Raw genomic sequence first — 24558 nt, forward strand, 5'->3', positions numbered from 1 at the left:
AACAAAACTCAAGCAAATGGACCTAAACTTCTGCCAACGTCTGAACTTTTGCGATTTCCAGCCTTCCAGAGTTTTGTTTCCGTGGTTATAAATTATTGAGGTACCTGCCTTGCACGATCAGGCCAAAAGCCAATTCTTGGCAATTTTTTGCTAACGGCAGCGATTTAAATCAGCTTAGCTAATGAATTCCCTAACAAATAAAAAGTGATTTACTGCTAATAAAACTCTTTATGATATTTTGGTATCTATACAGTCATCTAGACCATGAAATTCAAAAGAAAAAGCATGCTACAATACACAAAGGCTTCATAGAATCTTTTTCATTATAAAATTCAATAATATTCTTTCGTGCTGGAGGAGGGCTCGTGGGTATTTGACCTTAATTCCTGTGAACAAAAAAGCAAGAAGGATTATTCTTTTAAAGAGTTATACAGGACATGCAATCTGAGGCGAAGACAATGGTACTTTTCCCATAGTTAAGTTAGTAATAACTGTTTATAAAGGCAATGGCTCTCAATTGGTTAACAAAGGAAGAATGGGTGTATAGCAACGCCGAACCAGCCAGCGACTGTGTGCTTCTCATTTGTCTTTGGGTTGCTATTTATTAAATTATGAAAATTGATATGTCTGGACACCCACACGTAAGGACATTTTAAAAAATTTTACTTCACCAATATCGATAACAAACCTATGTTCCCAGACTGAAATATTTATCCTGCGGGAATGTTGGGAAATTTCTGCACAGGGACTCCTGTTGTGATAGCTTCATTTGTGCTATTATTTCTCCTTTGAAACTTTCAGCCCCCAGCGTTTCCAGCAAATTATTTATGCCTTTCATGCCCTTTTGGACTAGAGAGCTCTGGCTCGACTCCACGTTTTATTATTTTATACATAAAACACAAGAAGTATTTTCCAGACCAAACTGACGCGAAATAGATCTTTAAATTTCCCCACGCCAGCAGGCGCAACGTTAGACCTACTGAATCTGACAGGCATCAGGGTTAAACGCGATTATATCTGACATAATTATCGCGTGTAAATTTGAGTTGTTCCCAATTAAGCAGAAAGCTACAGCTAATTAACAATTAGTCTTTTGCATCGATCGTGTAGTTGGAGCTTAACGACGAGATATACGGGTATTTGCTCAGGAACAACGAAACTTTGTCTTCTTGTACTACACCTGCATGTACAATTAAGGGTTAGAAATTCAATCTTTCACAATCCTAAAATATTCAAACAAGGGAAAAATGTAGATTTTTATCGCGAAACTTGCATATACTATACTGTAAAGATAGAATTGCTGATTTGCGGTTAGCGATATTCGCTTCCTTCCTCCTTTGCGGCGGCAACCTTGGAACTTTGCAGCTCACACGAGATGCAATAGCTCGTTAAAATGGCTGTCGAATGTTACGTGTTACATAATAAAATTGTTACATATGCAAAATACCGCAGATTTAAATAATGCAATCAGGCCTGTGGTGGCATGCACCAGCAGAGCGGTCGAGGCCGTGCTTCCGGCTGAAAATCTTTTATGTACCTAAACCTCGGTTTTCGGACTTCTAAATTAGACTTAAATATTTTACATTATTTAATTCATTTGGCCCATCAAAAGCCATCCCCAATTAGGCCAGTTGCACCTACGTAATCGCCAACATTAACGGATAAGCCTAACGCCACTTTGAGTGTTAATCTTTACTGGCGGCCAAGAAAAAAATCAAACACAAATATTCTGCGTGGCATGGAAAAGAGAGAACACCTCGTACAAATGGTTTTATTTAAATATTTTTTGGCATGCATGTTTGTATATGGGAACACAAAAAACGATTAAATTTTCAGTCATATTTATCGATGTATTTATGAGCCATCGGGAATTTTTATAGTATTTTTTACCATGAAAATTGAAATAAAATATCAACAATATGACTGCAAAACATTATTTATTCGTGTATATTGTGCTTAGAAAGTGTTTTTAAATTAATTAAATACCCCTAGACGTAGAATGCAGCTAAATTTTCAACAATTGAGCGCGTTTGAGAGGGGTGGACTAGCGGGTCAGTCATTTATGGAAATCGCCACTAGATTGAACCGTAGGGTAGGCACTATAGTGAGATGTGGTCAGGCGCGGTTGCAAGAATAGCGAATGGGCAGAAGGAGAGATACTGGACGATCCCGAAGAACTACAGAGCGCCAAGATCGCCGCTTTCGAATTATGGCTCTAAGAGATCGACTTGTGTCGTCGATGACACTGGCGAATCAATGGTTTGCTGAATTTGGAAGACCCATTGGGACTCGAACCATTTATCGCCGGATAAGGAGTTATGGACAGATTTGCTACTGTCCCCATCTTGTGCTACGACTCAACTTAAATCATCGTCAAAATTGACCGCAGTGGTGCAGAGAATGTAAACATTTGAATCTGGAATGGGATATTATCGTGTTTAATGACGAATCCAAATTCTATTTGGATATGCGTGGTGGTCGGGCAAGAGTAAGAAGAAAACGGGGTGAAAGACGGGATCATCAGTTTAAAATACAGAGGCATGTGCATCAGACTGTTGGATTCATGGTTTGGGATACCATTGCACATGGTAGCAGGTCGCCTTTATTTTTCGATAGAGGCAGTATGACAGCCCAACGATACATCCAAGAAGTCCTGGAACCTCATCTCGTACCTAGTTTGGACACTATTGTTAATCCGGTTTTCCAGCAAGAAAATGCACGACCACATGTGCCTAAAGTGACTCTGGACCTCTTTCAACGAAATGCGATCGATTTGCTACCTTGGCCACCTCGCGTCCCAGACCTCTCACCGATTGAACATGTATGTGATAGTGCAGGTAAAAGGTTGCATAATTTACCCCATCCCCACAAACCCTTACGGCGCTATGTTATATTGCTCAGTTAGCCTGGAATGAGATCCCTCAAGAGGACATCAATCACCTCATTAAATCCATCCCCAGACGTGTACAGGAATATGTAAAACACCGCGGAGGACCGAGAAATTATTATTTTTTTGGTATTTAACAGTTCAATTTGTTTAATGTTTTTAATGAAGTATTTGTTTTGGCCTAAGAAACATACATACCAAAAATGATTGAAATAAAATCATTTTTACGGGGTGTTCTCTGTTCTATGTCACACAGTACAAATCGAATTAATATTTGTCTTTTCATCCTATTCACATCAAACGCCAAAAATATCTGTTATTTTCCAAACACAACATAACTCTAAGTTTCATATCATCAAAGACTCTAATGAAAATCTGTGGACAAACACTTTCACATTTTTGTCAAATTCTGCTCTTAAGGTCTTTGATGGTCTGTATTGGAATTTTGAACTTTAATTAACCAACACATAACTCCGCGGGGCCTTGGAAGGAACTAGTTTTAATAGAATTCACCAAAAAATGAGGATAAATGAGGCAGCATATTAAGTGGGGTTAGGTTTATTCGTTTATGTTCGTTATTACGTAGAACATATCAAAGACATACGGGCTCGGCGTCACATAATTCCGAAGTCTACTTGCCCTGAAATTTTTTAAAATGCACGGGATGTCGTCCCTTATGACAGGATTTACGCAGAACGCCCAAGGATGTTAAGCTCAGAAATGAACATTGAGTTTCCTTCCTGGTAGTAGTAATGATCACATTTATTAGTCTCTTTTGGCTACTTTTGTGGCTTTCTCTTCCTTCGCCTTCATTAGTTCAGGTTATCCGTAATAAGTAGAGGAAAAGACTTCTGGCTTCTACACCCTCTGTCCCATAAATAACCGAAAGGGCGTTAGAACAAAAGAAAATCGCGGCGCGATCTGTCAAAGGGCAATCGCTTTGTCAAAAGCTAAAGTTCGTTAGCGCTTCGCCAAAAATTTGTGACATTTCATTTAATAGAAGTTTTAATATTTCATATTAAGTAACAATCATTTCTGCCTCACGAAACACTCCAAACGCTTAAAAGTGCTTGTGGGCATATTTGTTTATCCGAAATTCGAATTTATGAGTGACGTCGACGATTCAAAAACGGCAGAGAGGATGTTGATGATGATGAACGTTCGGGCCGATCAACTGAAACTCTTACAGAAAAAATCATCGAAAAAATCCACGAATTTACGAACGTTTCGAAGAGATTTTCAGTTAGATTGGTCGAAATGGAGTCCTGCATACCGAAAACAATTATTCATCGTATTTTAACAGAAAAATTTGGTTTGCAGAAAGTCACTTTGCAGTTTGTGCCACATCAGTTCAGTGATGGTGAAAATATTTCTCTATTTCGACATTGCCAAGACATTATCAGGAAAGCAAGGAAAAACAAGAACTTCTTCAAAACGACCGTTAATGGTGCTGAAACCTGATACTTTCAATATGACCCGAAAGCTGAACGGCGAAGTCCTGAAGGGCGTCTACCAGATGGAGGAAGCCAAAAAAATCTCGTCTTTAGAAATCAAAAATCAAGACAATGCTAATACCTTTTCAAAAACCACCATCCACATAGAATTTGTTCCACATAGTGCAATGGTCAATAGTGTGCATCATTTCGGTGTATTGAAGCATTTATTAAACCGCATCCGTCGTGTTCGCCCTGTACATCGACAACCTGTAAGTTGTTTGCATTATTGCACGACAATGGGCCTTCTCATCGTTTGTCGCTTATCACTGATTTCTTAATGAAAAATAACACCTATTTATTGCACTACTCAGCGTATTCACCTGATTTGGCCCCGTGCGATTATTTTCACTCCCAAAGCTACGTTTGGCGATGAAAGACAACCGTTTTGTTTCGATTTCAGGCATTCAACGGTCGTCGATCAGGATGCTTAACAGCATTTCGAAAATCGAAATAGAAAAATCGTTCCATGCACTAGTGGAATGTGCAAAGCGTTGTATTGGAGCTGCGGGAGACTCTTTTGAATCATTCAAATACGTTTATCAAAATATTTTACCTATCCTCTTTTATTTCATATCATCCCGGTTATTTATGGGATAGAGGGTGTACATCCACATAGTTCTCTTGAGATCGATTTGTGACTCTCACTTTCGCACATTTTTTCCGCATGGAATGGAAAGCGGTATTTTGTAGTTCATCGTAACGGTTTTCCACTTAAAAATTTGGTCAAAATTTTGCATTGTAAATATGTATCCAGTGTGGCTCAGACATTTTCTTCCTTATCGTAACTTTTTATCACTTGTGCCCCTCCTCTTCCCTCGCCTTTTTGTAATCTTTACTTCATTCAGATGATGTGTAGAAAAAGTTTCAGGTAAGAAAAGAAGGTCTGCCATCTTTGCGCTATTTTTTCAAAAGAGTGTTTTGATAGTCAAATTTCTGCCAAAACACTGTGAACATATGAAATAAAAATTAAAATTTATACTTTAATGCCCTGTGTCTTTGTTAATATCAACTTTTTTCGGAACACACCAATTGCTCTGAATCTTAACATTTCGATGGTAGGCATCTGTTGCTCGTTGTCCCGTTTCCTTTAGAGCACGCTGTATATGTATGATCAATCTAAAGGTTTTTACTGATTTTTCTTCATATCACTTACCTTCTCAACTACCTTTTCCTTCCCAAGTTCCTTTCTTTTCTAAGCTGGAAGATGAGCTCTTACTTTAATCTTTCCTGAACTCTTTCTCCTCAATTTGTTAACGTCACAAAGTTCTCTTCTTGTTTAAATGCTCTTTCCATAAAATGACTGCTCATTTGGGCACCTACCTCTCTTTTGTATGGGATCAAGGTCGGTCCTCGTTCAACTTACATTCCAAACATTCTTCTTTTTGTGTTTTATTCCTAAGTCCAAAATCATTGAGGTCACTTTAGGATTACTTGTTCTTTAATGTGTCCATAAGTCATTTTGTGACTTTTTCACTCATTTTCTCTTCGTCTTTAGGTACTCATTTCTTCAATGTGGGACGTTTCAATACAGAAGGAGTTTTCTCATCTTTTTTTGTTTCGGTTCTTATTCTATACCAAATTGCACTTTACATTCCATAAATTATCCTATAATTTCACGGTTCCCCTTTGGAACCAAATTGTCCGTTTCTGTTTTTAATTTTGATCCACTTGTGTTGCCTTCTTATCTGCAGTTTTCGCAGCTTGAAGCTCCTTCTGATACAACCCAGGTGTTCTTCGGAAGCTAGCTTCGTTTTGCTGTTAATATATGAAGATTTATCATCCTTAAATTGTCAGGAAAACAACGCGGTAAAACTGCAATATTGTCGACATCCGGCACTCTGGGGTATAGGTTCTCCGAGATATGACGTCACAACCGCCCATTAAAACACTTCTAGAATATGGAAGGTTAACAAATACACGTCATTTTGACGTCTCCCATGGGGAGCGTTCTACTTCCCAGGATCCAGACTATGGCCCGTGATGCACGTCAGGGTCAGGAAATCTCTTTAAAGTTCAAATGATGACAATCCGCTTTCCAATACATTGCAACCAATTAATGGGCGATTTTTCCTCGCCAACCGCTCAAACTTTAGTTCGTGTGAAGAAACTTAATCCAGAAAAACTTTTCAGTTCTAAAGTCTGACAGCCGGAAAAACCGGAACTGCAAAGCCGAAGCTTGTTTGGGCGAATACCTGCGGGAAAACGATGACGTGTCCTTTCCTGGGCCAAGTCTTGCGGATAAACCTTGGGCCCTAAAGAACTACTGACGAAAAAGTGGTTTGAGCAGGGACGTCTCGTCATTATTTCATGGAAAATATGGTTTCGGACTTAATCAGATGGAACCTGAAAAAACTTTTATCCCGAACAGCTGGATTTTAACTTGGACCGTAGGGCCACACCGTATAATAATGAATCTCGGAAAAATATATTTTTTTAATGGGCGTCCAGAAAGTTATGTGCCATTTTGGCACTCACGTTGGCCGGGTGCGCTTTTGCACTTTCAGCCCGACGGAAATTTAATTATACCAGAGAGAGACATATTTTTTAACAGACCAATCCGTAGTATACGTATCTGCGAAATTTAATTTCAGTTAGTTTTTCCTATTTTCTTGGAAAGCTAATTTAAAGGATTCTCCAGTTTGACGCAAGGGAGTCGCCCCGGAGTTAATTAAAAAATACGACATCTGCGGAAACAAAATGCGTATACAGGGCGTTACTTGATGGATGGGAAAAATGAACTGGATGAATCATGAGCTTGTTTCAAGACAAACACTTCATATAAAGGCACGTCCTAAATTGCTTCCATTTTCATTTACAGGATGTTAAAATTTCATTTATGATTAATTTATCTGTTATTTGCAAAGATAATTCACTCGAAATTGGCAGTAACAATCATTTTAGCATTACGAACAAACTTAAATGACAATTATTAAAAATACTCTACAGAGCGTAACTTTTTTCATAGCGCTTTTAACATTTTACATCACAACGTTTCTCATAACATTTTTAGATCTTATTCATGAACTTTATTTAATTCCTCATACCTTTTAGACGCTTTTTTGCCTCTTGAGTTTTTTTTTATTAGGAAAAGTAGTTTAAAAGATAATTGCAAAAACATCTAACCATGTTCGCCCCGATTGTCCTAAGGATATGGGAAAACTGCAAGAGAATGCATAGTTTAAACATTTTAAATTCCTATCAAACTATTAGAAATATACTTGGAGTTTTCCATAGAGTCCGGCAGTTCATGAGAAAAATCCCATAAAAAAGTACTAATGTAAAATACAAAGCGACCGAGAAAAAAGCAACGCTCTCTAGAGCATTTTAAACTGTTGTTGCACCAGTTTGTCCGCAATGCTAAAATGATTGTTGCTACAAATTTTGAGTTACTTATGTTAACGAATAACAGAGAAATTAATGAAAATCGAAAAAATGAAACTTCAATACCGTGTAAATCAAAATGTAAGCAATTTAGGACATGTCTTTATATAAAGAGTTTACCTAAAAATAAGCACGGGATTTACCCATTTCATTTTTAACCATCCATTAAGAAACACCCTGTATATTTAACGAAACGCCACTGGCCGATACGTGATGAATCGATATTAATTGGATTGTAGGCTTTAAAGTGCTTTGGCAAGCGCAAATGCATTGTTCAGCATTAAAGCACGAACAACCCAAAATGCAAAGCAAATCCAGAACCACAAAATGTTACTTCCTATGACTAGATATCAATGAGAAATCTGAATATTTCACAATTCAATGAGTGCAACATTAAAAATGACTATATTTCGTACAGATACGATCGGAGAATTGCACGAAGAAAGGGTGTGGTGGAACGAAGTAATTACAGACTGTGAAGTAATGTCCGAGTTGCACAAAGAGGTGTTAGAATGTCTGCGTTCAAGGGCAACGTTTTGTGTCAAAGACGGGGCGCCATGGAAAATAATAAAAGCTCCATTAGGACTATATCGAAAGGTTAATTTAGGGCTTCTCTAAAAGAATGTTCCAAGTTCGTCTGAGGAGATGTGGGAAGTGAGGAGTAGGCAGGTGCAACAGGTTTTATGCATAGAAGTGGAAACTTGAGGTAAAATATTCCTGAATCAATCCAGAGCAACTACCTTTTTTTAGGGAAAAATTTCTCCATTAAAGTTTAGCAATATTTTCTTGATGCATTGTTTAAAAATCGACTACACAAGATGCGTATAATGTCTGAAGGCGGAAGGGCCTCAAGGGAGAAATTATGTTTCCATTTCGGGTTATCCGCTTGAAATATAAACAGAGAAAATCCTGAAGAAACAGGTGAGGCGAAAGAAAATTAAGCGAAATTAGCCTGAATTTTCATAGAACATCAAGTAGCTTAAAAGGTGGAAGCAATACCGCATCTTCAACGGAAATGACGAATATTTCCGTCCTTATCCGGATTTTAAATAAAGGATTAAACTGATGTTATCCTTTTGCGGAATTAGCGTTGCGGAAATATTCGGTTTCATCTAAGTTACTGCTCTTGTATCTACAGGAGATATTACGTGTATAATTTGTCGGGAAGGCTTAAACCGAGCTGGATTAAATTTAAATAATTATAACATGTCGATTTCGAAGTTTTGGCAGAGAGTGGAAAGTTCTGGCAGGAAAGTCAATTGGAAATTTATTAGTTTGTTTGTGATTAAATTTACATAGTTTTGTGGAGAGTCAGCTTAACTAGAATCTCGCATAACTTTTCCGCACTTCAGTTCACGTTCCTTTTGGTGTTTAACTTGCTCTCAACACGTATTAGTAATGAGTAATTTCAATTTTAAAAGAGATAAAATCCTCAAAACCAATCATTCATCTTCTCGTTGAGGGACACTTTGAATGGGGAAAGCTATTTTTTTTTTTAACTTGCCGCTCATGCCTAAAGCCAGTTTCATTTCCTGACGTCCACGTGGAAATCACGACACTCGTAAAGGTATTTTGCTGAGCTTCTAATAATTGGTCTTGAGTCACAGATCCAAGTCGTACGGGAGAATTGTTCTGGATCTCCACGGTGTTCATTCAAAATACGTAACTTGCCCTCTAAACCAAGTTGTGCCTCGGAAAAAATATATTTACACAAATATGGAAAATCATGGCTCTCGTATTAAGGGTTGGGAAATGGGTTTTCAAAGGTGGAAAAATCACTAAGCGCATTCTGCTATATTTTTTAACGTGTAACCCTAATCTTTGCACGCAAATCTTCGGACAACAGGGCCGTAATGAGGAACATTTCGGATCGTCGTTATTTAGGTTTCACGCGAATCTTCCCCTTCTCTCTCTCTCTCTCTCTTTCTGTATAATGTCATCAAATATTTTGTTGCTTTTTATCCCAATATAGGTGGTGTACATAAACGTCCCTCTTCATCAAAAATTAGGTCACTTTCCTCCAAATACCGTGAAAGAGTTTCGCGCGAAAATCCTATTTTAAATAACTAACGAGCGTCCAGGGAATGGGCAATAGCCCAGCATTTCTGATGGGAGTCAAAATGTAGGTCGCATTTTGTTCAGTGTCCCGTGGCGTGCGCAAATTGTTTTATTTTTCAACCTTTATTTCTTAAATAATTTATCATCACTACTAAAAATATGGACCAAATCAAGTTGTGTTCACATCCGAGGTTCAAACGAAGCGTTTTACGCTACTGTAAAAACATGATCAATAACAGTGAATTTGACACAAAACAAAACCCAAACTAGGCAAAATATTGAACGTAAATTGTTCTCATCATCAGGCTGTTAAATCCACAATATTCGCATTATAAAGGCACGAAACATTCGCTTGTAATGTGTATACACAAAACATGTTGTGGAAAAATGGACTCACTTTAGCAAATTGGAGGTGGTGTTTATGGAACGTACCCAATAATTTGTTGTCAGACGGAGTGTCCTTTGTGTCGTCCCCCGACGGGAGGATTAATTCGTTTTTTAATTAAATTGCCGTCTTCTTGTTCCTCCCCAGTTAAAGAATTTGAAAAATAATAACTGATAAGTAACAAAGGCAGAGCAAAAGTTTCCAGAAGTCTGTTCATTGGCGTTATCCAAGAAGCCAGGCTGTTGCTTATTGCAGCAAACTTTTGGAAAGTTTTACAACTATACTTCTAAAAATCCCACTTATCAGTTGAAGACTGCGGCAAGGAAACAAGGGGTTTAGAAGGTAAATATTTATTTTCTTTAATGGCTTAATTAAGCTTGTTATTGTTGAAACCAATTTGCATTTCCTTCTAAACTAAGTTTTAAGCTCTCGATGAAAACTGTACATATACTATCTAAATACAAAATTAATGGTCTACACAATCCTGAGAAATAACTAATCTAATAAATGTATTATCCATTACACCAATTATGACATAACTGTATCAACTGGGTTTTTTCATGGTTGCAAAGCTACTTTTACTTCATATTTAGATTGGTGAAGGCTTAAATTCCCTACCCTCAATTGAGAGAAAATGCATGTTAAATGATGATCCGCTGCATTCACGTGAAGGTCAAGTTTGGTTTAAAAAACCACATTGTTATGGAAAATTACATGTTATTTGCAATCACCAGACCGATAAAATTGATGAGCTTTACTTTCGAAGGCGGCTCCATAAACATTGCATAAGTTTATTTACATTTCAAATCATTTACCAACTTCTAGAGAAGCTCATCGTGCGTGTTTGTTATTCATTTAAGTTCATCATTGAACTTTGTGGACACCCTCGGGATCTTAAATAATATATACTAATATATATATATATATATATATATATATATATATATATATATATATATATATATATATATATATATAATAATAATACTGCTCAACTAACAACGGGAGTAAATTATAAAACCAACTGGCGAAAATTTAACCTCGAGAATAAAGCTGCAATGCTACCACAAAAATGCTTAAAATACGAAATTATCCGTTTCATAGTGGTCTTTAAGATTAATAAAGAAATCAATCTGAAGACCGCGTAAGCTTTATTATGGTCGCGGATAAACTCTCTTTAAGACAATGATAAAACTCTATTTCAGTTTTAATAACGTTTCGAAAACTGTTTTAAAACCATTTTTTAATCTCCTTTTAAACTCGAGGGATTTGTGCGCTGTTATGTACAGCTTTTTGAAGGTTCTTGATCTTACTCACATCAAGGCAGAATATTAAACTAGGAGTAACAGATATGCATCGTGAATTCTCTGTGAAAGCCACGTTCACATCATCAAATTCTCAAACGCGTTTTACTTTTTTGATAAACTGTGGATTTGTTACTTTAAAGGAATTTGAACCGACTTGGACCAGGAACATGCATTACAAATTGCCCTAAAGTCGCTTATGCACGACTTATGGGGCTGAAATAAAAGAATTTCCTTGTTTGCTTCACGGATCAGAGCGTGTGGAAAGAACTTCGCCCAATTGAATTCATAATAATCAAATTGAAATTTAGAAAGCGCCAATTAGTAATTTGGAACAATTAACTGTAATCAGAATTACTGAGTGCAATAAAGATGGAAACGTAAAGCGTAAATCAATGACTATTTTAATCCAGAAAATACGTTTTCTCAGTTAAGAAAGTAATAAAACGGGACTTCTTATGCACATTTATAATCACTAAGCTGACGCATCTTAAGCTTTAATTTTCGTCATCGAAACCTCAACCAGATTTGCGAAATGGAAACTGGTCGAAAGAGGATGTTCGTTGACCATTGGCATCTTCAAAAAATTTTTATTGGTCACGGAGATCTTCTAGAGAAACCAAGATTTGCTTAAATTAAATTCAAATCAAAGTCGTGGGGCCACCCATGCTTAAGATTTCTCAAGAAAGGAGGGAGTAGCGTCTTGTGGGGTTTTTATTGAGAAGACCAAGGACTTTAAAAAATGCAATAAGAATACCGTAATGCCTTCCTCTAGTGAAGACAACGTGTCTGAAAAAGTAAAATTAATTATATGAAATATCTTCGAGTATGCTAAAAAAAATTGAAACGATTCATCAAATATCGAATTTGTTTACACATAGAAGACCTACACTTTCGCATAAATTCATTAAAAATTGAAAGAAATGTTTTTCATGGAAATGCTGGAACTCGTTAAATATTGTTTTTACTTGTGCATTTTTGGCGCAATTGATGTGTATTCAAAATTGCCCATGCAGTGGATAAAGATAATTCTTTTTTTTTTATAGATCCCCATATATGTATATTATGACGTTTTTGAGTTCTTTGAGAAATTCTAAACATATTTCATGCATATTTTTATTTACTTTTTCGATGGATTTGACGAAGGGGGTAATTAGGGAAGCCTGCTGGATCACCTGACCTTACCTTATGGACTTTTTTATGGGTCTATCTGAATCATAAGGCGTACTTAAATAAGTTCAATAAATACCTCCTCAAATGATAAGAAAAGTTTTCGAGAAATTTGAATTGCGGCATGTCCATTGTTAGGACGTCAACGAGGCACATTTGGAACATTTAATACATTAGATTACAGTAGTTTACATTGTAATTTTTTAATAGTCTTATCGTTATTTCTATTTTTGATGTATTTTTTTCCGACAAATGCTGAATTTACTCATAGATATGTTACATGCATTATGTTCAGAATTTCTCAAAGAACTCAGAAACTTAATATATATGGGATTCCATAAGAACCAAGCTCGCCCTGATTGAATAATTCGACCTTAATAAATTGTCTTGAAATTCCCTCGAAATCATCCTTAATAATGATCCGTAAAATTTTAAAGTTATTCGCGTACTATAGAAGAAAACAGCTTTTGTAACCATAATTAGATAGATTACGATGCTTTGTGAGGTTCACTTTCAAACTGCAATAAAAGTTTTACGAAGCCAGATGGTTTTTGGACCAAGCCAAGACTAAATAGCGCCGTTTAGGGATGCAGAAAGGTGCAGACATTCACCAGATTAAAAAAGGAATTTTAAAGCTTACATGCATTTATTGACCTCTTCAAGACTAGGTAATATGCATTGGGTGGATCCTTACAGAAAATCTAATAATTTAACCCTATTTGGACGCCTCTCAGGAAGAATTACTGAACTTATTGGTTTAGCCGAAAGGCAAATGTTGCATGACTGTGAAGTATTGAGGCATTTTAAAGATTTATAGTGAGAATAGAGCAGATAAACGGGGATTTCGTAGAACAAACTGACGGCAAAGCTGAGGATAAATCGGCGTGATCACGGACAAACATGATCGCGGATTTGTCTTCAGCTTTTTATATATCGACTTTGCTTCGTCTCATTTGTGCAACAGCATCAAAACTTTCCAGCTACACAACTCCGCGGCAGGGTCATAAATAACCAACTTCTTAGAGTTCCATTAGAACCCCGCAAGTTTCCGTTTAACAAATGTGTGTTGCCCAGACTAATAGTTCCATGAAATAAAAATCCAATGACAAATACACGGTGTATTACATTTGTTATTAAGTTCATAAAACGTAATGCGATTCGTAACGGTCCAAGGCGAATAGTTGAGGTTTCCACTGCAATCCGCGGACAAGCTGACCACGATTAAAAAAATTCGTTATGAGTCTAGTTTATTGCGACTGTTAATAATTGTTGTTATGAAACGAAAGGCGAAAGCTCCATAAAGCTCGTTAAATGTTATTAAAGTACTTTCCTTATCGTAGAATATGCCTTTCAAAGGACAACATTTGCTTAGGTAGGTACTGCTGGTAATCAATCTTCTGGGAAATATTTGACTTGCCATTGAGGGTTTAAACCTCTTTCCTGATTACTGATATTGGATTGAAAATTGATGCATGTTTCTAGGCAATAAAACCCAAAAATTGTCTGATATTTCCATTAGCCTTTTATTGAATAACATACTGGGATTACAAAGGTCAAAAAATACCATGCACATCGGCAATTTGCAATACAGATTTATCGACAAAAAAATCCAATCACAATACCAATATTAAAAATACTTCTGATTTCTGCTTTCCATCAGGAGTAGCTTGTTGGTTCGTATTTAAGATCTTAATCGAATCCATAATGGGCCCTCAAAAAAAGGTCTCCGATCGATATAGCCCGACAGGAAAATCAAAATTAAAACGAATAGACGCCGAATGTAATTTTTATTCTTTCCTGAATGTATCTGGAAATTAAATCGTTGCCACTGGCACGAATAACAGGTTTGTGCTTGGTCCGGATTTATTTCAAAATCTCAGCCCTTTTTGGATAGGAGTTTATGGTTTATATGATGGATTGGTTCTGTGTTGGTAACCGAATGGGCTGGACAAAGTTACCTAAAATATGCTACTTTTAGACGATGAAAATTAATTAAGTACAGACCGAATTCAACCTTCAAGAGCTGTATAAAAAATTTTTTTAATCGTTTTCGTTTTTTTATCATCATTTTCTTTATCAATTCAAATTCAATGGGAAAATCAGTGCGGTAAAGAGTTTCCTTGTAGCATTTGAACGCGCATTTTTAAATTAAACCATTGAATCATTTTAAAAAAAACTGCAAGATTTCGATTGGAATTTCTGGAAACTTCAAAACCAAATCTGAAAGTTCGCGAATCAGTACCGGAAAAACAATCGATTACTGATTCTTTGTACTATGGGAACTCAATGAAATATCGACTCTCCTCAACCCACCCAGACAATCCATCTTTTTTTTATTATTTTGTAGATCTCGGAATTAAGGGGTCTCAAGTGGATTAAGACAAACATGCGGCACAACAGTTTATATTCAGTCAGGTCCTTTCCAATCTATTTTATTTCATTTCGTATTACAATTGACCAGACAGTAAAACTGCAGTGATAGAATCGCGAATGTGGCTAAAAATAAATCATCTGGTGACAAGAACTGATTTTATCCATTATCAACGATGGAAGCTAAAAATCGGACTAAACGATTCTGAAATTAAGTAAACAACGAGTGAGTCACTCAGCACTCACATTATTCTCAGTCATTGCTATTTTTTACTAAAAAATCCGAAAGTCTCCAAACGAACCTAAAAAGGGATGAAAACTTAATGAAGGTATATATAATCTATATCAATACTATCAAAGTTCATCAACAATTCTTACTATCGATCTAAGCCATTCAATAACGGATTCCCAGGTGAGAAGTCAGAGACGTACTAAATTAATTTGCAAATTTGGAAGAAAGAAGTGATCCAAAACTGGACTTTTTTTCACCGCTGTTAGGGATACACATACCTTCATCTTTAATAAATTTTATAAACCAAATTTTGCAATCGCATTACAAAGTCGAAATTCAACATGTTCAAAACCGCAAACCAGTGTGAAAAAACTGCAATTTCCAGATCTATTCTTTAAAAGCTTTTTGTTGTTTTTCAATTTGGGCCTATTATTACTTAGACACATCTACAGCGCTGACGATTATTTAGGGGCACATACAGGGTTTACCGGACCATCATGCAGATGTTTCAGGGTGTACTCGGCAAAAATCGTAGATCTTTTCATTCGGGGCCGTATGTTTTCCTAGGGCACGTGCGAGTTTTTGCTTCGTAACTTTTTTTTGGAACACTGTACGAATTCTGATTTCACATTTAAATTCCTTTTTTCTTTATTTAACTCGTTGATCTCTCGCATTGTTCTCGTATTCTTCACCATTTACGAAAAATTTGCATAAATAGCTGCCGATGAATTTTAAGGAAGGAGTAAAGAAGCAAGGGAAAATCTGAAGCTTTCCTTAATAATAAATCATGTGTACTAAAATGGAGGAGTACGAGTAAAAGTGAGTATAAATAAAAACAAAAAATTTTACCACCATGGGTATGTTAGCATTTTCTTCTTGTTTTATGCAATACTGCCACCCACTGAAATATCTGCATGATGATCTGTTGTATCCTGTATAGCCCGAGGTCCTAAAACCATTTTCAACTTATATGAAATAGCTGCGGATTTAGAGCCTTAATAAAAATATTTATAAGGTTAGAACAGAGAATTTGAAATCCAAAAAATCTTCGGATTTATATGCAAGACGCTATAACTCGAAATTGCCTATTTAGCGCCGACTGCGTTGAAGACGTTTTAAATTTTGATGGTTAAATCTTTTTTCGGTCTCTGCTTGCACGGGTACACCCCCTTTTTCTCTCTGGATCCGGATCTGCGAAACATTTTATTAGCAGCCGAAGGCATTGACATAATTCACTTCTTTAAAATTTAAAACTTTAGTTCAATGTTCAAGTTAGAACTGTCGCTATGCGAGCACACCTCGTCATGATGAAATATTCAAGTCGATAATTCACAAAACTTGCCGTGAGTTGAATTATTCACCCAAAACACCAGCATTACGGTATGTCTCAGCGAAATTTATAACGTTAACATATGTGAGAAGTGCAATGAAGTTGCACTATTATGTGCAGAGTTAATCTGAAGGGAGTCGCTCATTCGGTACATAATGCACTCAAGTGGCTGTAAAGGCAACTCCTTCAACTCGTATATGCCGTATTCATCCTGGGTATAATCCGATTTAATCTTAGCAAGTTCCTTTGTTCGGATGTTCCAGGATCGAATCAAAAATTGAAAAATTACGTTTTTTTTTTCCAGGGCATTAATGCCGAATATAATCCGTAGAGTGAAGCGCGGGACTGCCAATAATTAAAATTCCCATATTCCCAAAAGCCCATCACGCTTCAATCCAGATTTACCGGCCTGCTGAATAATCTCCTCTCGTCTATTAGAAATTTCCATGCGCTTCATATAAAGTTATAGCACCAAAAACAAGGCAAATACTGGAAATGAACATTCTTCGGCGAAACCTGAGAGTGGCATGTTGTTTTTGGCTCATCATCAGCGCTAGCTTCGCCGAAGGTAATAAATAATAACCGTGAAACTAAGGGTAGTTTGGGATAATATCCGCAAATATAATTGTTGTTTGCTCTGCTTTCTGCATCTAGTTAAGCGAGATAAATTTGAGAGGGCCAAAAATGATATTTGCGACAGACGTTTTAACTCTAAAACGGTAGAATGGAAACGTGTAATAAAATATACTAAACTTTTTGGCCGTAGTGAACACAAAAACGTGATTTGCATTCGCACTCGTCACAACGTGCAATATTTACCAGAAAAGAAAAGGGGAAAACGGCAGCAGTTGAATATGGAACTGGAAATTCGAGCGGTTTAAATATTTATGCAAAATGTACTTTATAATAATGCCCTACGAAGCGAGGAAGAGTTCTCATTTTGAATGCATAGATATTTTCCAAGGTATTTTTCGAAGTGTGTATGTCATTCTTCTTCTATCCCTTTGAACCATTTTGCCGGTCGCATTCCATCATATTTCATGCAGTTGTTATAAGGAGTCTCAAACAGAATATCGAACATATATCTCACTCGCATCTTCGATTCGCAAAGAAACTCATCCCTTGATAACATGGCAATAGCAGTTAATAAAACTTGACTACCTTGTTACCCATAGCTTTGAAAGTATCGAGTTAACCTAAGTACGCTGTAAAGAAGTTTATGTAATAAAATTGAGAAATAATGACGAACAACTTTGCAGAGTCTCGGCAAACTTCTTCATTATAAAGTTTCCAAAGGACGAGCGTTTGTAATGTGGTATATAAATTACAAAATGCGAACACTTAAAACTATATCTACCGATGATTGCCGCGGAGTTTCGGGAATCAATAACTATACCAAACTAATACGATTCAGTAAAAAGGACATTAAAACACTATTAAGAACCATTTTTCATGTGTGCATACGTATCTTACGACAAACTTTCAACTAAATTCAGGCCACATGAGGCTATACAAACGCGACACGCGACGCTACAGGAAACAGAAGAAACGCAAGTACGTAAGCATGTAAAATACGAGTTGGAAGAGGAGAGACCGACGCTATCACCGCGCGAAAGAGAGAGAAGGAAAATGGTCCGGATGCTGATGGGCGAGCCAACTTGGGCCGCCATTGCGAGGTCAGGTAGCGGTTTTCTTCACTGCAGGCCTTGGTCATGGGTTGGCCTGGCACGCTGGGTTTAGATAGTTTTTCTTCGGTTTTCAGTTAGGCTTGTGCATACGCAATGGGTGTGGATTAAACTGATTCGATATACGTATATACAGCACGTTCCAGTCGAATCACTCCGCCGGGAAAATTAATTGAGAAAAACGACCTAAAGGAACAAAATTTTGGAAAATATTGCATATTTCTCAACGTAAAGTCGGTCACGAAAGTATTCGAACGAAACCGATAAGAATGTAATATTGCTATTTACTCAACATATGGTAAATTAAATTATATTATCAAGAAGAGAATCTACATAAATAAATAGCTACTAAAAAAAATAACAAACATCATCCTGTTTAAAAAGTATTTGAAACATTCTTTACATTGATCCACAAAAGTATTCGTAAACTTCAAAAAGGAAAAAAATACGAACTATAAATAATATTTTAAACTAAAATGTACAAGAACTTGTCACTTAACATTGTAAATAGCTAAATACGGTTCACCGCCATTGATTATTGTTAATAAAAATGGCAAGGAAAAGAAGTACAAAAACAATTCGCGAACGAGAATTAATACTAAACTGCCACAACGAAGGTGAAAAACGTTCAGAAATTGCTCGTTCGTTAAATAAGAGTAAAACAACTATCCGGTGCATTAAAAAAATAGAACACAGGGAAATATCATCAATAAATGTCGATCTGGAACATCAAAGAAATTGATAAAACGTGAAGAATCTATGGTTTTACGTGAAAATGTAAGAAATCGTTTTATTTCAACACCAAAATTAGCGGGATATGTTTTAACCCGATTTGGAAAAGAAATGCATCCTGAATTATATAGATGTTTTTTTTAAAGCAATGACATACATGGACGAGTTCCTAGAAAGAATCCATGTATCAGCTAGAAAATCCGAAAAAAGTTTCAACTTTGCAAAACAATACATAAGTAACGATAATACATTTTGAGATGAAGTACTTTTCCCTGATGAAAGTAAATACGTTTTTGGCAGTGATGAACACCAAAAAGTGTAGAGAAAAAATAATACAGAATTGGATCCTAGAAACTTAAGTGGAAACATGGCTGTGGTTCAGTGATGGTGTAGGGATGTATGACAGCAAATGGGGTTGGAAACCTTGTCTTCATAGACGGAATTATGGATAAATATTTGCAAATTAAAAAAAATAATTTTTAAAAAATGTAAAAAAATTGCCAAGACATCGTTGGTTCCAAACAAGACAATGATCCAAAGCACACAGCCCGTGTAGTGAAAACTTTGTTGATTTATAATAACCCTCACTTAGTACCAACTCCACAACAAAGTCCGGATATAAATCTCATCGAACATTTGTGAGATGAAGTCGAGAAAAGTCTAAGAACCCACCGGATCACCTCTAAGAACAGTTTAGTCCAATATATCTTGGAGTCCTGGAATTCTATTGGTGCCAAAGCGACACAAAATTTAGTACATTTCATGCCACGACGTCTCAAAGCGGTAATCGAGGCAAAAGGGCCCAACCAAATAATAAAACTCTGAAAATACATTTACTTTTATTATGTTCGAATACTTTTGTGGGTTATATTTTATGATTTGCGTAGAAATATGGTTTATATTGGTTGCATCTAATTAATTTAAATTTTATTTTTATCTAATTTAATAAAATTTTTTGTACTTTCATAAAATATAAAATATCTTGTTTTTTGTGATGTAAAAGAATAACAAAGGATTTTACTTCAAAAACTTAACATCATCCGAATACTTTTGTAACTGACTGTAGTCTTCTTTGATATTAACACACTTTTCCCAGCGGTTCTATGGCCTGTTTAAAGCTGAAAGCTTCGAATGTTCCAAAATAGGCATCAACCTCGGACTCCACCTCTTCATTATTGGCAAATCGCTTTCAATCGAGCCATTTTTTCAAGCTTAGAAATGAAAAATAATCTGAGGGGGCTAAATCCGGCGAATAGGGTGGATGAAGAAGTTCGAAACCAATTTTGGCAATCGCGATAACGGATGTATGGACCGGTGCGTGGTCCTGACGAAACAATGCTTTCTTTTTCGTCAAATGCGATCTCTTTTTAGATGTTCAATAAAAATTATTCCACGTGCAGCCAAAAAAAACTGACGCCGTTATCTTTCCCGCAGATGGAACACGTTTGTTGGAGCCGATTCTCCCTTATGAGTCCATTGTTTTGACTGCTTTTTCGTCTCAGGTGTGAAATGATGAACCCACGTATCATGCATGGTGATGAATCGACGCAAAAACTCGACTTTATTGCTGCGACACTTTGCCAAACACTCCCCTGAGACATCTTTACGACGCAGTTTTTGTTCAATTGCAAGCAATCGCGGCATCCATCTTGTACAATGCTTTCTTGTATAAAATTTATCGGTCAAAATGTGATGTCAAGTACTTTTTGAAATGCCCATCATGTCTGCTAAATAGCGCAATTTTAGCCGATGGTCTTCCAGAAAAGTTTGTGGATTTTCACCACGGTATCTGGAGTGGTCAGATCTGGAGCGTCGCTGGGTCGACCACTGCGCAGTTCGCCTTGGCAGCTCGTACGAAAGCGTTGAAACCCTACCACCCAACATTTCACAGTTACTAACGAAAGATCAGATTGTCCCACAGCAGAATCTAAATCCGCTTTGTTGTTGGATGGACTAAGGCCTTTCAAATGAAAGTATTGAATCACACATCGATGCCCAATTTTGTTCGTGTTCGCAAAATCTCTAAAACTAGAAAATCGAACCTTCAAACTTTAGAGATAAACTTTTTAAAGTTAGGACTCGGTAATATTTAATAAAAAAAACACGATCTATATGTCGGGTCAGGTACGTCTGGGACTACCCTCGTAACATCAGCCCGTATAATTAGAGAAACATGTACTTTTACTAACAGTGACGCTTCAACAATGAAGTTGACGTAGGTTGTGTAAAACGTGAACTTTCAAGAATTTCAGATTTCCGGCGACACTCTAAAATAGGTTTTCATGGCCCTGTTAATGTCCGTGAAACTCAGTAATGCGAATATTTATACTATATTAATTGGCATTAATGTTAAGTGTATATAAAATATAGTGTATTACGCAACGGGTGTGACTGTACGGTACCCACACGCCTTAGTTCCTCATGTAAATGGAAACTAATTTACTGCCCTGAACGACTACTAATCTGAATTAGCCGTGAGAAAATTCGAAAGTGTTAAACACTTCTGGTGCCTTTAGTTAGTCAATCGTTAGTCAGTGTTCAAATATAACAGTTTTTCCGGGAGACGTTCCATTTTCCATACAGTTTTTGCCATTCTCGCGCCTTTCGTTGATCAGGGAATCATGACAGAGTATTACTCAGTTAAGCTCAGGCCTGACAAGAAACCCTAATAAAATGATTTATTTTCAAAGGGGACATCTTTTCCATACTATTGGGCTCGATCACTGTCATATTCATTTCTCTCCACTATTCATGTTAGAAATTGGTTGGATATCTAAGCGAATCTTCAAATTTTATACAAACAACAACCAAATAACTGTGCCTCATTTCGTTTATTTTCGATCACAAATAGTATTTTTCTTTGCGAATTGGAGAATTAAATCGAAAAACAGTTCCAATTTCTCTCATAGCCCTTCTCAATTATTCATCCAAAGAAATTCTTATATCGCAGAATAAACAAAGATCATTTTGGGTTCACTTGTGTCTATTTTTCGTAGCACTTAGATCAGGCACGAATCAAACTTTAATTCCCACTATCTCGAATCATTTTACTATTTCCCTGGTTAATGTTGCCTTATTCCTTAGCTAAAAAATTAACTAAAGCAAATTCTTAGTACCTTTTTCGTCAGGATCATTTTGAGGACCATCCAGATTAGCTTTCATTAATAAAACCTTCAGTAAAACGAACTACGAGAAACCATTTGAGATATGGAATATGGGACATGTAGAACCGCGAATACGGATTTCTGGCTGTATGAATATTCAAATTTAAGATAAACCTGGAACTTCTTATTTCATCAAGAAACTGGGGAAATTTCTTGGTCCTGGCAATTCATGTTCCGAATTATTCATGACTGGTAAAAATTTTGCAGTAAAAAAGTAATATGTTTTGTATATATTAGAAATGGGATGTTACATATTTGAATGTACGTTATTAATGTTTTGCTTTAATTCGTATTTTCATTTCATCGTTTCACTGGGAATTATCTTTCGAACGGAGGGGCGAAGTTGGGTCACGGCCCAGTGTGGTAAGTCAGGCAGAGCGTCAGACTTTTTAAAGCCGGCCCTGCTTCCAAGTAAAATTACCACAACTTCGAACTATTGACCCTAAGGATTAGTTCATGGACGAATTACTACTTAATTGTTCGCCTATTTTAATTCCCATTCCAATTTCTTCTGCTAAACAATTATATTTCAATAAAACAGATATCTAGAGCACGCAATACCCTTATGCCATGTTGTGAATGAATACTTTAAACCGCGAGAGTTGGTTAGAGAACCGTCCCAAAGCATTTCCTTGTTATATCATATCATCATATCAAGAGCCCTTGTTCAACCACCTGAATTAGATATGTAGCACGTTTCCGTATTGTTTTCATCTAAATTTTCGCATAGAGTACTATCTTTATTGCAATATATTTGCTATTGGTTACCTTGTAGAATCGATGAAAGAGGTTTCACATACAGAGTTGCAAACGTAGAAGAGAAAGATTTGAGTTGAAGTACTGTTCACCAGGTACACACCCGCAGTACTAGCCCGATGGAGGGGCAAGGGTGACCGACGGCCCAAAGCGGCAGAGCAGGAAGGGGAAACTTTCCTGGTCAGCGGTTTTGCTTGTGGGAAGGGCGACGGTGATTAAAAATTTCGCCCAGGGCGCCAAACTTGCTAAGGCGGGCCCTTCGTACCAGGTACCTCACTAAATATATCTTCCAAAGAAATAAAAACAAGAACTTGGATTTGTTGGGCCGTGTAAGACGTTAAGAAGCTTAGTAGACGTGACAAGTTGATCCAGAAAGAAGATTTTCAATAAACTTCTTTATGAGAACCTGTTTGATACAGTTTTTACACATATTCCTTGTTACTATATATAGGAATAGAATTAGTCATAAGCTCCTTAACTCGCCTCCATACTGAAAATATCTTCTCAGTTTGTCTGCGAGCTGTACATTAACAAATACCTTAATGCTCATTACTGGTGACACGAAACTTTGTCAAACACGTAAATTTTGAATGCAAAATGTCGTTTTTGTGGTAAAATTATTACTTAAGGAAGATTTTGAGTTTCATTTGATGTTTTGTGTGAGAAATGCTTGTTAGTGAATAAAAGGTCGAATAAAAAGGCCTGTGAGATTACACGGAATCCATAACTACTTGTCTTTTGAAATGATTCGCTCGATCCTTCTTTCAAATCTACCTGTATGTCTGTTCAGAATAAAGGACAATTTTGACTCTTTAATAACACTATCTTTAAATTGCTGTATGGGCACGTTGTCCAAACTACTACATGCCTGTATGCTCGTCATCATCGTCAAAAATATGAAATTCTGCCATATATATATATATATATATATATATATATATATATATATATATATATATATATATATGTTTGCTGGATGTAGAATGCTAGCTTCAAGAAGGACGCATATTTGCTAAGTGTGAGGAATGTCTATTATTGTTAAGTCCTTTCAACGCTCTAATGATTTGTTCTTTCCGCAAACTTTTCTTCGTTTTTTATTGCGATAAAAGTTAAATGGAACTTCGCACGACAAACTATAGAAATTCTCCAAGATTCAGTTACAATTATTCAAAAATTCTATGCAATTGCTACTGTTAGATCGCTTAACCAACGCCCTGCGTTTACGGTGCACCGCCTTTTATTAGTCGTTTTTTCTACAATGATTACCTATTACTTTAGACGTTTTACTTGAAGAGTATTCGTATATACGAATTTTTTCCGATTTTTTTTCTTCTCGAAAACGTTCAACCCCCCTCCCCTCGCGTGCGTTTCTTCTTTCAGCTGTATAAGCGAATCCAGCATGAACCGAATGGTTGAATTCGCATTTTGGTTTCTTTCTCTTACAATTAGAAATATGAAATTCGCAAAGAAAGCTATTGCAATCGAAACATTCCCTGAGCTCGGCTTCAACTGAAAACTCTCCTTGTGCATCTTACAGGCCTTAAGCAACGTAGGATATTGGATCTCGCTCCTGGACTTTTCACATGACGAGAATCTTTTCTAATGTTT

The 24558-nt window shown here is 36.5% G+C and overlaps 2 protein-coding genes across 4 annotated transcripts in view; one reads left to right on the forward strand and one right to left on the reverse strand.

The window, feature by feature from the left end:
- The window catches only part of ed (echinoid), a 127788-nt gene that overhangs the window by 102383 nt on the left and 847 nt on the right, over positions 1 to 24558 (reverse strand). The window lies entirely within an intron of this gene.
- Positions 1 to 24558, forward strand: part of mRpL16 (mitochondrial ribosomal protein L16) — a 206658-nt gene that overhangs the window by 69788 nt on the left and 112312 nt on the right. The gene's annotated exons all lie outside the window — the stretch shown is intronic.

Source organism: Euwallacea fornicatus, chromosome 16 (genome assembly GCF_040115645.1).
Source record: "Euwallacea fornicatus isolate EFF26 chromosome 16, ASM4011564v1, whole genome shotgun sequence".
Taxonomy (NCBI): Eukaryota; Metazoa; Arthropoda; class Insecta; order Coleoptera; family Curculionidae; genus Euwallacea; species Euwallacea fornicatus.